This window comes from Corapipo altera, unplaced genomic scaffold (assembly GCF_003945725.1).
Source record: "Corapipo altera isolate COAL_440 unplaced genomic scaffold, ASM394572v1 112, whole genome shotgun sequence".
In the NCBI taxonomy this organism is placed as follows: Eukaryota; Metazoa; Chordata; class Aves; order Passeriformes; family Pipridae; genus Corapipo; species Corapipo altera.
The window spans coordinates 10,384,838-10,398,134 of NW_020884899.1; the positions used below are offsets into that span (position 1 = coordinate 10,384,838).

General features: G+C 43.5%; 1 protein-coding gene across 12 annotated transcripts in view; it reads right to left on the reverse strand.

Moving 5' to 3' along the window:
* DAB1 (DAB1, reelin adaptor protein) overlaps positions 1 to 13,297 on the reverse strand; it is a 434,644-nt gene that overhangs the window by 213,466 nt on the left and 207,881 nt on the right. For 11 of the 12 annotated variants that reach the window (XR_003528595.1, XM_027648959.1, XM_027648964.1 and 8 more), the window contains exon 2: positions 10,989 to 11,055. The gene's annotated coding sequence lies outside the window, so the exon portion shown is untranslated. Of the gene's footprint in view, positions 1 to 8,841; positions 9,279 to 10,988; positions 11,056 to 13,297 lie in introns of those variants that run through there. The other variant, XM_027648965.1, reaches the window with a different exon arrangement.

A 13,297-nucleotide genomic window follows, 5' to 3' on the forward strand; every position in this document is an offset into this window, starting at 1 on the left:
TTGAGTGTGTTGCTGAACTGCATCCTAATCTCCCACTCTCTTGGCATCTGAAACCATGAAAACAATACAACCATGCCAAGAGTCTGCTATAAAAATAATTGCTTTTAGTTTAAAAAACCAAGTTATAAAATATCTATAGAGCTACAATCAGTCTTAATTTCTCTGCAAGCATCATTTTACATTAGATCTTTGTTTTTCATTCAAAATTTGAATCAAAAAAAGTACTTCTGTTTTAATTAGTTTTATAAATTTGCTGAGCTAAATGAATACAGTAGTAAAATCAAAACTACAGAAAATATGCGTAATCTCAGCAAACTGTATTACTTGTGGAACAAATTGTAAATCTAGTGCTTAATTAAAATTATTTGAAATGCCAAGATGTGAAAACTGTGAATTATGCTGCCACACAAAATCTACAGCTCATTTTAATAAACTATAATAGCCTCAGCTACAAAATTTTGGCATTTGAAAGGTTTCCATCTATACATGTAAATTTTGTCCCACGTTATACATATACTTTTAAGACCTCATTTGCATCCTGATTGGATCAATGATTGCATAAAACAGCCCTTGGGCTTCTGTTTGGAGCGGCAATGACTGAGGGAGTGATGCAGTTGGAAGATATGAAATTTGGAAACCCAGCTGGCAAGGTGTGGATGCATTAGCCCATGGAACCTGGGAGTCCTTAAGGCTTCCTCTGTTTACTGAGAGAACAGCAACTTCCAGCACTGTGCTGCAGCCAGAATTACCTGAAAAGGGTGGCTTTCCCAAAGAACCGAGTATCCTTGGAAGCACACTCCTGCCTCACCCTGTGGGTGCTCAAGCCAGTATTCTGCTGTGTTTCTGCAAGGACCACAGCCCAGATGCCAGCCTTTCCTCCCTGGAATGTCACAGACTGCCAAGCAGATGAAACCCTCTGCCCCAGAAGCTGTTTGCAGACTAAGCCAAATGTGTCACACTGCAGATGGCTTCTGATGCCCCAAACCACACCTAAACCTCTGGGGAAGGTTTCTGCAGACAACCTGCTCCAGAGAATTCAGCTGGTGTGTGGACACGGACAAGGGTTTAGACAAAAAAAGGAAGAATTTTCAATTCATTCTGTGACACCAACTGGAGACTTCTGTTCTAGATGATAATCTCAGTTTTCTCAAAACTCATTACAGTCAAAGTACAATTTAAACTACATTTCTTTTTCCTTGTGATGGCTCGCTATCAAAGCACTGTGAGTGGCAGATTAGCAATATTTGATTTCAGCTTTCAGGGCTTTAATAATCATGGGAAATTGCTCTTATGAGCAGGGTTTCCTTGCCCACTGGCTGCTTTGTGGATTGCTAGGACAAAACCTACCTATAAATGCAGAAATTGTACTTCTGTACAGCTCTGCCAGCTGGCCACACCATTATGCACATAATTCCTTCTACTTTGGTATCTCAGTAGGAAAAAACCCAAATCCTAAATTGAATACATCTTAGGAATATCAATTTAATTAAGAGGATGAGAATAGGATGAAAAAGGCAGGAGGGTGTTTATTAGAATAGATTTCTGCCTGCATTGCATTGATACACCTGTGCCCATGTATTGGTACATTCTAGTGGAAAAAACCTATGTAGTCTGTACTATGTCACAGTGAACATCAGCATCACACATACCTGTTTGGAATTGAGCAAAAGAGACAAAAATCTCACCCTGTGCTGCAGGAAAGGGAACAGATGGTGCAAACATTCACACACACACAGATTCACGCTTTTTGATGACACAAGGTTACTAGCAAGATCCTTCCATGCTTATGCTTGAAAGGATTATGGACAGAGTTAGTCATTCTGGATTCACCACTAAAATCGACTGTAAAAGGGCTGCAGCAGGTGAGGAGCTGTGTGGTGGAATAGGGGATGGCCAGAGACCTGCAGCCATGGATTGGGCTCACAGTGAGCCACACGCACACCTCCCTCCACAAGCTCTAAGACATCAGCTCAGCTCTGAGCTTGTGGAGTCTGAATATGTCCCTGGAGATATTCCAGAACCGTCTGGATGCAATCCTGTGCCATGTGCTTTGGGACGACCCTGCTTAAGTAGAGAGGTTGGACCAGATGACCCGCTGTGGACCCTTCCCACCTGACCCATTCTGTGATTTTTCTCTTCAGCTGACCACTGAGCCACTTCCATGCACAGCTCCAGAGTGCCTACAAATCCCATGGAGCTGCCTGTTGGTACCCAACATGACCCAACACATGCAAACAGCAACTCAGTGCCCACAGAGTCCTGCGTGTTTTATTTAAGAACATATATGCAGATGATTCTCTAGAAAGCACACTCTATAAATAAAACATGTTTAATAACCTAAGAAGGCCAAACAAAATAAATAAACCATGCTACTGAATGGCAACTTCCTCTGCAAAAGAATCTGTAAAACACTTTCCAGGGTTTGCAAAGTGCCTGCCCGCAAAATATTTTGCATGATACAGTGCTATTCCTTAAACAGCTGTGACGGTCCACATGGTGCATTGCCTTATAAACTCCCTGCTGTACAACTCAAACATCAGCGGGAGTCAGCACTCCATTTTATAACTGCAAGGTATGATTTATTAGGAAAAAATAACTCCTACTTTATTTTCCTACTGCTGGGAGTCAGCGTGGTCCTTCTTAGGTGAGGAACGCCAGGCCAACCTGTACCAGCTCACTGCCCAGACTGGCAGAGTCCCCACAGACCATTAAGGGAAGCAGTGAAGCCTGATGTGCTGAGTGATGTTCCCACAGCTTTACATCTCACTTCTAGACACTTCTTTCACCTGCAGAATGGAGTGATATGAATCACACTGAGGTCTGAGCTTATCCTGGCTTATTTCCATCTTTGGATGGAAGCCTGAACCCACCCCAACCTGTGCTGATGCTGGAAGGGATCGGGCAGCAGTCCTGCTCCTGCTGTGAGGACAAAGCAGGAGATGAGGTGCAGGGGGGAAATGCCTGGTCCCAGTCAGGCAGTAGGGAGATGTCCCCTTGGGACACAGCACAGGTTCGATCTGCAGCAAACCTCACTGAAACTACTCTAATAAATCTCTGCTGCTGTCTCTGCAAAGGGGCTTGTCCACTTCAGCTCTCTGTGGGTGGGAGGCTTATTTCCATGGGATGGGCTGGCAGGATTGAAGCCAGGCTTGTAAGAGGTGGCTTCCAGAGTCAATTTGTTCTTCTCTGCCCTTTTTTATTCTCTATAAAGCTGAGCATGCAGGAGGCGAATCAAACCCAATTCAGCATCAACTAATTTTTCTCAGGACAGAAGCTCTCTTTCATTAAAAAAAAGAAATCGTCAGTAATTCCATACATGCCGCAATCTGGTGAATTACCAGAATGTATTCGAGACAGAAAGCTCCTGCTTTGGAGAGAGCCCTAACTGTTGGCTTCCTTGCTATGCACTACACACAGCTTGCCTTGTTTCACAGCCAGAAGTGCTGCTGTATCTTTTTGTCTTCCTCTCCCCAGCAACTCGGCTATTCTTCGGAGACGTACCGTAAGTGCCAACAGGTGGGATGGGGCGCTGGGAGGGAGAGGCTACAAAGGACCATCTGCACGGGCACAGAATGCACAATGCACGGCCAGCAATGCCAGAACATCTGTCTGCCTCCAGCCTCTTCACCTATTGCAAAGGTTACGCACCAGCGCCGTGCCAGCTGCGGCAGATACTCATTTGAAAAAAAAACACCCCAGCAGTAGCCTGTGGGGACATATTTTTGGTGTCTTTATGCATTGTAAAAATACAAAATTCTGCCTAATTCAAAGCTAAAGTGTCCTCCCACTTTTCCAGCACAGGAGATGTTACTGTGGTTGATCAAGTGTGTGTTTACTTGATGAGACTCTCCCACGTGGGTGCAGGACCCCTCTCCACATGACATCAGTGCACACCGTGTGCTCTGCCTGCATAAATCTTGGGATTATACAGGCAGTCAAATAATTTCCAGCCAGATTTCCCAACAATAATATTGAAGCAGGGAGCTTAATACTGTTAACACACTATCAATCACACACAAACCCACAGAGTAACCCAGAGACAACAATTTCCCCCATACTCATCATGGATTTTACTACAAATAAACAAAAGCATTCCCACCCTGCACTTTCCCTTTCCAAGACTGCTGCCAGCTCTGATATTTTTTATATTCCTCTGAGTAAACCAGTGCCAAAAATTTCCCTATCTTTAACAGCAACTGAAGCAGCAGCTACGGAGGACTCCTGCAATCCTCAGTCCTTCACCACAAAGACTAAGCCAAACCCCAAAATTCTCAAACAATTCCTTTGATTAAATCCCAGAGTTTCATCTCTTCTGGCTTTTCAAAACTGCACCCTTTGCTTCTAGCAAAGTGTGTTCCCCACTGACAAGCAGGCAAGGAACAAGGAGGATGATGTTACATGTCTCAGGTGGTTTGAGTTCAGCAGGATGTCGCATGGGAGGCTGAGCACAGAGGTGTTTCTCAGTTGGCATTTGAAAAGGAGAAAGATGGAAACCTGTCTCGTTACCTATTCAATCTAACATAGCCCGGGAAGTCCTGCCCTTTTTTGTTTGTTTGTTTGAACATCGTGTTTTTTAAACAAGTTTTGTTAATACTTTATGGTTTTTTTGGGAAATACTTGGAGGAGGTACCATCTTAGGAAATGGAAGTTTCGCAGAGTCTGCCCTGAAATGTGGCTCCTCTCTACATGACATTTTGAATTCCCAAGAGCCAGGATTCCTGTCATTTTTATGAAGCTGTTTGATGCCTGTTTGTAACTCTCTGCCTTCCCAGGTTTCCTCCCTATCCCTCATACCCAACAAGCTGCTCCCTGACTGACACCGCCGCGCTGGCACCGCTGTGTTCACACCCTGCCAGGCACTGCTTTCCAGGGTTTGTTTTTTACACCAGCCACTGGTAAATGAGGCTGGTGTGACAGACCACTGGCTGGATAATGAGTTCATTCTCCAGACCCACCGAGAGCAAGGTACTTTCCTGGCCCATCTGTTCTCTACACTCCTCACGGCATGGCTCCGGGAATGCTGTTCCTAAAGAGAGCAGCAAACACCCAGCGGACTGCTGATGTGCAATAGACCCCGGGTTGATGGCCTCTGTAACACACAGTGCAAAGCTTTCTCAGCCAAAAAATGGGAAGAGACAGAGCACTGGGATTACATCAGAGCCATTGCTGGAAAGTCTTAAACTGGAGAAAAAATCAGGGGGGAAGAAAGTCTCCAGAAGGCTGAAACAAATCTAGCACATACATCGCACAGGCACAGTGATCTTCCTCGGCCACCTGTATTTCCTCCACATTTTCTAGGAGAAATAAAAGCTCCAGGCTAGTCACAGGTTTGTAAACAGAAGTGGTCAAAAGTCAAAAGTCTCTAGAGAGACTAGAACAAGAAATGAGACTTAAAATACCAAGCCAGGAAGTTTATCCAGTCTTGACTAAAACTGGCACACTTGACCTCACAAAGGAAAAAGGAAAAAAAAACAGTTAAAAAGCCTAGGTAACATCTGCAAACATTTTAGAGGAAAGGAAAACTGGTACCTTCTTCAACTGGGAGAAGGGATGAATAAAAATTGGGGGGTTGGTATACTTGAGTGGCGAGTGGTTTAACAAAGATAACTTGGGCTCTGTAATGTACCATCTCCTCAGTACAAAAAATGTGCCAACAGATGACTGACAGCATCACATTTCAAACTGCCTTTAAAAAAAGTTCTGTGTGTTTTTAAACCCATTTCCTGCAGAACTTGCTGCTGCTTGGTATGAACAAGGGGCAGATGTGAGTGATTCATTAATGCCTTGAGGCCCATGAAGGTCAGGAGAACATCCTCACTCACATACAACAGGACATTGTAACAATGAACTCTCACAGCTAGGGTTGGGATATGAGCCAGCTATTAGCAGATAGAGTTTGCTCCAGGTAAATCTTCCACAGCTGCCTATTATGCTCTATCACATTATTTCTCCTGACAGACACAGCACTGTCCATACAGATCACAGGTGCAATCCAGTATGGAAATCCTATCTGGTTGTGCAATACATTACTGTCCTCTCCCTGACTGTACTGATGTCTGAATTAAACTGTAATATCTCATGACTGGAACCTTTCTTTAATTCATACTGAAGATCACTCACAGAATCTATGCACTGAACAAAGTAGTAAATTCACCTCAACATCTTTATGCTTTCCCATAGTCTTTAAATCATTCATATTCAGACTTTCTGTGTGTTCTCGATTGGATGGAAATGTTTCTAGTCCATAACTTTTCCATTAATGTTTTTGTGGAATTAACTCTTTAAAGAGAAAGCTCTGTTCTTTGATAATCAGGAGAAAGAGCAAAGCCCACACTTCACTGCTGCAGGATGAGCCTGGAGAAGCCCTTGGGCTCTGAGCCATCCTGGAGCAAGGGCCCAGTATCAGGCCCTGAATACAGCCCTAGTGAAGAGCACATATTGCAAATGGGTGGTTGGTGGGGTGGCATCTCCCTCCCTCCACCACTGCTGAAGGTGTCCTCCCTCTGTATAGGCAAAGAAGTTCAGCAAACTCCCCTTTCTCTCACACGATGTGCTGCTGTGAATGAAACCCTCCAAATGTGCTTGCCTGTAACACAAAATGCAATTATTCTGCAAGACATGATAAAAATCTGAAAAGAAGTTTGAGAACACGCTCTACTGCATCATCTGCAGAAGCTAAGGGGGATGAACAACAGAGCTGCATGGTAGGAAACCAAACACTTCACTGCAGTGCACCTAATTTGTGAGACATCTCCCAAAATCAGCCTCATTGAGACACAGCATGCCAAGGGCTCACAGGTAAAAACCACCACTGAGTACAAGAAAATACATTAAAACCACATTAAGGGGTTTGGCAGAGTCCTCTAAAATTCAGAGAAAGACCTTCCTTAGCAGGGACCCTGTACACCAAGACACTGCAGCCTTTAGGGTAGCAATGACACTCTCTGTCCCTCTCTTTTGACAATTGTCCTTTTCTCAATGCACTCTTTTTCTTCCATGGGTTTAACCCAGAGCTGGAAGGTCTCCATAATCACTGCTACAAAGGCTACTGCTGCTAGTTTGTGTATTGTTTCCAAATTTCTGGCTTGAGGCCAGTCTCTCAAACACAAGGGGTTCTCCTCAATGCCATGTGTTAGCACAGGTCTCTCCCTACTTCTGAACCTGCCCTGAGAAGGCTTGTCCTCCTGCAGAGCATTGCAGCTGCTTCCAGCTTCTGCCTCCAGCCTCCGACCTTTCCAAGGCTACCTGTGAAATCCCACGTTCAGTAAGAGACTTTTTAAAGCAAACAGTTTACATATGATTAATTCTGCCTGTAGACCTCAAAAAAACCCTTCCTGATTAACAAAGGTCACTGAATCTCAAAAGTTTATGGCAAACAATTCAAATATATTACAGCCCTCCTATAAAAAATGAAGTAGAAAAAGCTCCTGGTTTTTTCTGGAGAAAATAGATTGTGGCTGAAGACAAGGCAAGAAGCTGCGTAGATACAAACTGGAAAACTGATAGAGGAGCAGCTGTGGGTTAACACCAACAGCTGGAGAGGCAGGACTTCTTGTCACAGCAACCCCCAGATACAGAGAAAAAAATATATATCCTAACAGTGAGCGCTGCTGGAGCTCCTGTTGGAGTCACTTGGCAGTAGGATATTCTCTGAGTGCTTCAAGGTTGCATTTTCCCTTCAAGGATGTCAAAACACGTTGCAGAAGTATGACATGGCTTTATCTTCATTTACAATGAGGGGAACTGAGAGAAGGTGATGGGAAGTCGTTTTGTCCAGATGAGAGAGAGGGTCATCAGCAAAGATAGAACTCTGGTCCTTAACCCTCCAGCATTGCTGCCACTCTCCACAGCCTCCTCAAGGAAGACAAGGTTTACAAGTGCTAGCAATTCCTGTTGCAGGTTCTGTGCCTTGGAGCATGCCAGGACTTTTCAGTGGTGACAGTCAGTGACAGTGTCACCCAGAGCTCAGCACCGAGGGCCTTCCAGCTGGGCTGGACACCAAAAAGACATGGTGGCACAGAGACTGTCCTATTGCAGAGCAGGCAGGGATGCTCCAGCCCTTGGTGAGCTTTCACAGCTCTCTGGGACCAGCAGAGGAGCAGCAGTCCTCTTTGCTGAGGAGAGCATAAGAAAACATTAAGTGGGAATCCTCAATCATCTTCCCACATGTTCCCATCATACCCTTCTCTATTAGGCAGCTGTGACTTTGCTAACCTGACTGATCCATAATTCATAACTATTATCCATGCTCAATAATTACAGTGTTAATATTTTTGTAATTTAAAAGTACCTTTCTCCAGCAGAGTTCAGCCTGTACCACTGACTAATGCACAATTTAATATTTAAGTGTTTATGAGCAAAAATGTTCTCTCTCCTCTTTCTTCCCAATTCACACCATCAAAACGTTTTCAAAATGTTAGGGAAAAGAGGAATTTTAAGAAGGAATATGATTACTTCAAAGCAAAATTTAAAAATTATGAAATGCATAATGCCCAATCTATCAATCAAAGCCAATTCTGCAGTACAGACACGCTGAAAGCCCTTCAGTTTCTAATCACTAACAGGTAACACTATCAAATTCAGCCCTACACTCTATTAGAATTGCAGTACAAAAGCACTTAGTGTAATATCCAAAGACAGCTCACCAAATCTTGCTCATTTGGCTCAAAGACAGAACCAAAGATGTTAATAATTTGAAAGCTTTCTTAACCAATGTGCTTTATCAATATGCTCAGAAAAGGAAATAAAATACCTGTACAGAACTTCTGTAGATTAAAAAAATAAATCTAACTTGTATTCAGCCAGAGAACTGTGATTTTTTTTCCCAGATTTGTGAATTACCCATGGATGTGTTGCTGTCCCGGATGCAGAGCCCATCATCTCCCAGTTGCAAACCACAGGAATCATTTCCATTCCTTCCTTCTGACCATATTAGTTTCAGGCTTGTTTCTAGCAGGATTTTTTATGTCTTCATTTCCTAATTCCTCATTTTCCCATCAGTCTCCCAAGAACCACAAACAAAACGTTGGCAGGGCAGTGATGAACTTCATCCAGCCTCCTCTCTTTCAGCTGTGCCTTGTTTCCTTCACCTCCTCCCAGGGAAGGACAGACAGAGACACCAAGCATCTGTGACCAGGTCCAGTACTCATGTCCTCTCTTTTAAAATTATTTTCAACCTCCAACTTCAGATTTTCTAAGGTTTTCTTACTCTCCAGATTAAATGTCACTGACAGAGCTGCTGTAAAGCAGCAGAGAGGGAGCAGAACCGCCCAGCTGCAGGCAGCAGCACAGTAGTGATGAGGGGATGTAGCAAACACCGAGTTTACACACATACAGAGACACTGTGAGCTGGTGACAAGTAGTACAAAGACTTATTTGATGCAAAGACAGAATGACTGCATTGCTTATGTCAAAAAAAAGATCAGTGGAAGCATAACAACAGACCATTCTGCATGCGACACACACTGCATAAAAGCACAAAAAATACTCTTTATGTTTCCTGCGCTTTTTTAGCCTGGTTTCTCAGGAAAAAAACAAGAGATGTGCAATTGTTCTGTCAGTCATTGCTTCCCCAAATAACTTTTGAACCTGTTGGCTGATCTCAGGTTTGACAGATAGGCTGAGGTCTCACAGGGATCACATTCCTATCAGATGCATGAAAATAATAGAGACTCAAACTAGTGCCTTTACTGAGCTGCCCCCCGTGCTGTGGCTGCCTCTGCTCAGTACCTCAGGGGTACCAATTAGCCCATGAGCCAGAGCAGCTCTGTGGATAAGGAACAGCTGGGGTAATGCTTGCTTACACCCTCAGACAATGCGTATAGCAAAAACAACACTGTGAACATTCCAACCACAGGACACACTGAGATAGGGGCTTCTGCCTTCTCAGCTCCTCCAAGCACACAGAATTCCAGAGCAGAATCCCAAAATGCTCATGCTGGCAGCCTGAGCAGCTGGCCTTGATGTCTGCGGTGCTTACTTTGTCCTCAAAACTGAGTCCCTGATATTTGCAAGCTCCTGTGTGCTTTTAGTTAGTGCTGATGCCCCAAGGATTGCCCTGTTTCCCCAAGACTCAGCAATAAATGGCATTACCTTCCTTGACCTCCCCTGTCTGCCCCTTGGAGCTGCAAACAGGAATACAACCTTCACTGCTAAAGCACATGTACATTTTCCTGCTGGAATTACAAAAAAACAGAGAGGCATTGCCTGGCAAAGAGTAAAATTCCTGTTTAGTTTTAAGGGGATGCATATGACAGGGAAGCTACAGGACTCTCATTCTAATAGCCAATGCTGCTAATTAAAACTGTTTTGGAAGATCTGCAGCCAGCCTATAAATCACCCCTCTATATGCTATAAATAAGAGGCAGATACGGAATTGAATAGCACCCATTTGTCAACGGAATGAAGAGATTTGATTGTGCCTTTTTGAATAATAAATCCAGACATACCTAGCAGGGCACGGAGAGTTGCTCCAAGTGTCTCTTCTATCAAACAACAATGATTATATTATAGGGTATGCATTATGGGGCATCATCCATTTCTCTTGTTTTCTCATTTATTGCTGACATCCTCCCTCCCAGATGAAACATTTCACTCTGTACAGGATGTGTTCATGCAAAGATCTCAGAAGCCAGGCAGGAGCAAACACTACTGAGTCTCCTGATGTGACGTGCACGTACTAGAATGTATCACAGAGCAGAAGGGAGATTTGTAGGGAAATTGAGCCATTGAAGCCTAAATACACAGGGGGTTTTCCTATATATTTGCCCATAGCGCTTCTAAAGGACACTCAAAATGCACTGGGTATCAGACAGAGGAAAGTCACATTGTTCTTATTGTCAATGGATGACCATTTATACAAAACAACACAGAGAACCAAAGCTAAATTCCTTAAGATTGTGTTATAACATCACTGAACAGTGGAAACTCCAAAGACATCCATACAAACCACCAGATTCTTAACAATAATAATAATAATAAAAAGTTACCTCACTCCTGTGTGGAAATCTCAGTCATGAACACTACATCCCACTCACAGCCACCATGTCTTTCTCACTGGAAAAAAACCAAACAAATGGGCACCAATTAGGAAATGGCATTTATTAGTGTTAAGTTCAGAGTAGCTTCAAATCTTGCACATGCACTCATAAAATAGGAGATTTAGGAGTCCCTGTCACATAGAAGGCTGCAGAAGGTTAATTGAGTTCACTGTAGAGGTATCATTACCTCTGTTAACATACCTCAGGAAAAAAGCACATCAGTCAGGTTATGAAGATAGATTTATTTTAAGCCTTTGAAACCATTTGTCAAATTTTTGCCCTCTGACAGGACGATGATTCCTCTTGCTTTGTCCCTAAAACCCACTACAACTGAACAGCAACTTCCACAGCATCCCCTCGACCACGGGTTTTGCACTTCCCATGTGCAGGTGTCCTCATCCCACCCACTGGTTGACTGAGACACAGAGAAGCCGTGACCTCTGGCATCTGCTTCCATTTACCCAAAGGAAAAACATTCTTTGGGATGGACCATGGGATTTCATGCAGGCTTTCCTTCCCCCGCTGAAGGAGCAGCTGCTGGAGGGAAGTCCATGAAACCAGCCCAAGGGGCTGCAGAGAACTTCCCAGGAGCTGTGCCTTTATCTTTGCTTCTGTTGGGGCTTAAAGTGGGGAGAAACAAGGGAGAAATCTCTCCATCTGGAATCCGTCATTCCCCTTCCAAAACAGCAGCAACTGCCTACAGTCCTTTCAATATCACCAGGATAAACAGCATCCTTGTGGCCTGCTCCTCATCTGCTCAGGCTAGTAAAGCTGTGACCCATGTGTACTTATTTTATCAACAATAACTGTAAATCAGGATGATTTTATTTTGATGTTATGTTTGCCAATAAAAAGGAAAAGACAGTGCTAGGCTGAAAGAATTTGATGGCTACACATTGATTTTGAAATCCCAGCCATGCTGCCCACATCCTGAGGTGCTTACCTGCCCTCCCCTTGCTCCCTTGAGTTTCTAAGTAATGTTCTAGGCACTACAAGTCAGGCCATGGCTCCCCATGTCACCAGCTCTGCAAAGACTTTGCAATCACTGTTTAGTGCCTGATGATTATACAAAAGCTACTGCAGAGCAATTCACAACACACACACACATAGAGAGCATAAAGCAAGCAGATGGGACTCAGAGCATAAAGAGGATAAAACATCATTTTAACAAAATCCATTTGTTCAGATGACCTGAACTTGAAATTAAGGTGTTAAAATCCAAGACAAAGAGGATTTCTGATTGGCAGCCAGTGATGTCAGCCCTGTGCCAATTACAGAGGGAATTCATGTGGCTGCCTTTAAAAAGAAATAATTCCCTCTCTGATACAGCAATAAGACATTGTAGACAGCCCATTTGCAGGGGATTACACGGCACTTCTCAGGTAGTTAAAGTCACTGAGCCTTTTGACCTTGTGCCTCCTAACACTACTGGAGGCATAATGACACTGCTTATCATGTGTGTCTTATTGTTTAAACAAAGCCCAGCCACCCAGCAAACTGAGCCCTGAACCTCGGGCTCATTGGCTATGAATTATTATGCTGAAACAACATAAATGTAATAAACAGAGTTATTTATTAGTTTATTCTATGATTTCAGAAATGATCATACAGAAATGAGAGGAAGGCTGTGCCAGGCCAGGCCAGAATGAAAGCATTTCTCAGGTCACTGCCTTAAACAGAGATATTTCATGTTACCACAATGCTTACACAGGACAAGTAAATCTTTGCACATTGCAGTCTCGAAGTCACTAGAACTAATTGCCTCTCCAGATGGGATCTGAGCTTACTCGCTGTCATAACATTCACATATAATGAACATCAGGCAAGGTGAAAATTGATATCAAGAGCACTTCTAAGAGCTAAAAAGTTAACACCTAAATTGGAAATCAATATATGCTTTAAGTATTGATCAGCAGAACAGAAATCTTCAGGTTTTTGCCTCTGTGAGTGAATACTGTTGTAGGTTGAGCTGAAGTCCACTGAAAAACCATACCTTTAATAGTAGTTTTTTTAAAAATGCACAAAGCATCACAACCCTACACCTTATGGAGTGATTGCCTAACTCTACCACAGCCATGTGCACCTGTGCAGAACAGCCAGGAACATGCTAAGACACATGTGAGGGGTGACTTTCTGTCTGTCTGTTAGTTTTTGAAGTAATGCTTGTTTCTTCAAGACAAACAGCAAAGATCAGAAGAAACCACAGCTGAGAAGCACCACCTTTGAGGAGCATCACCACTGAGGAGCATCACCTTTGA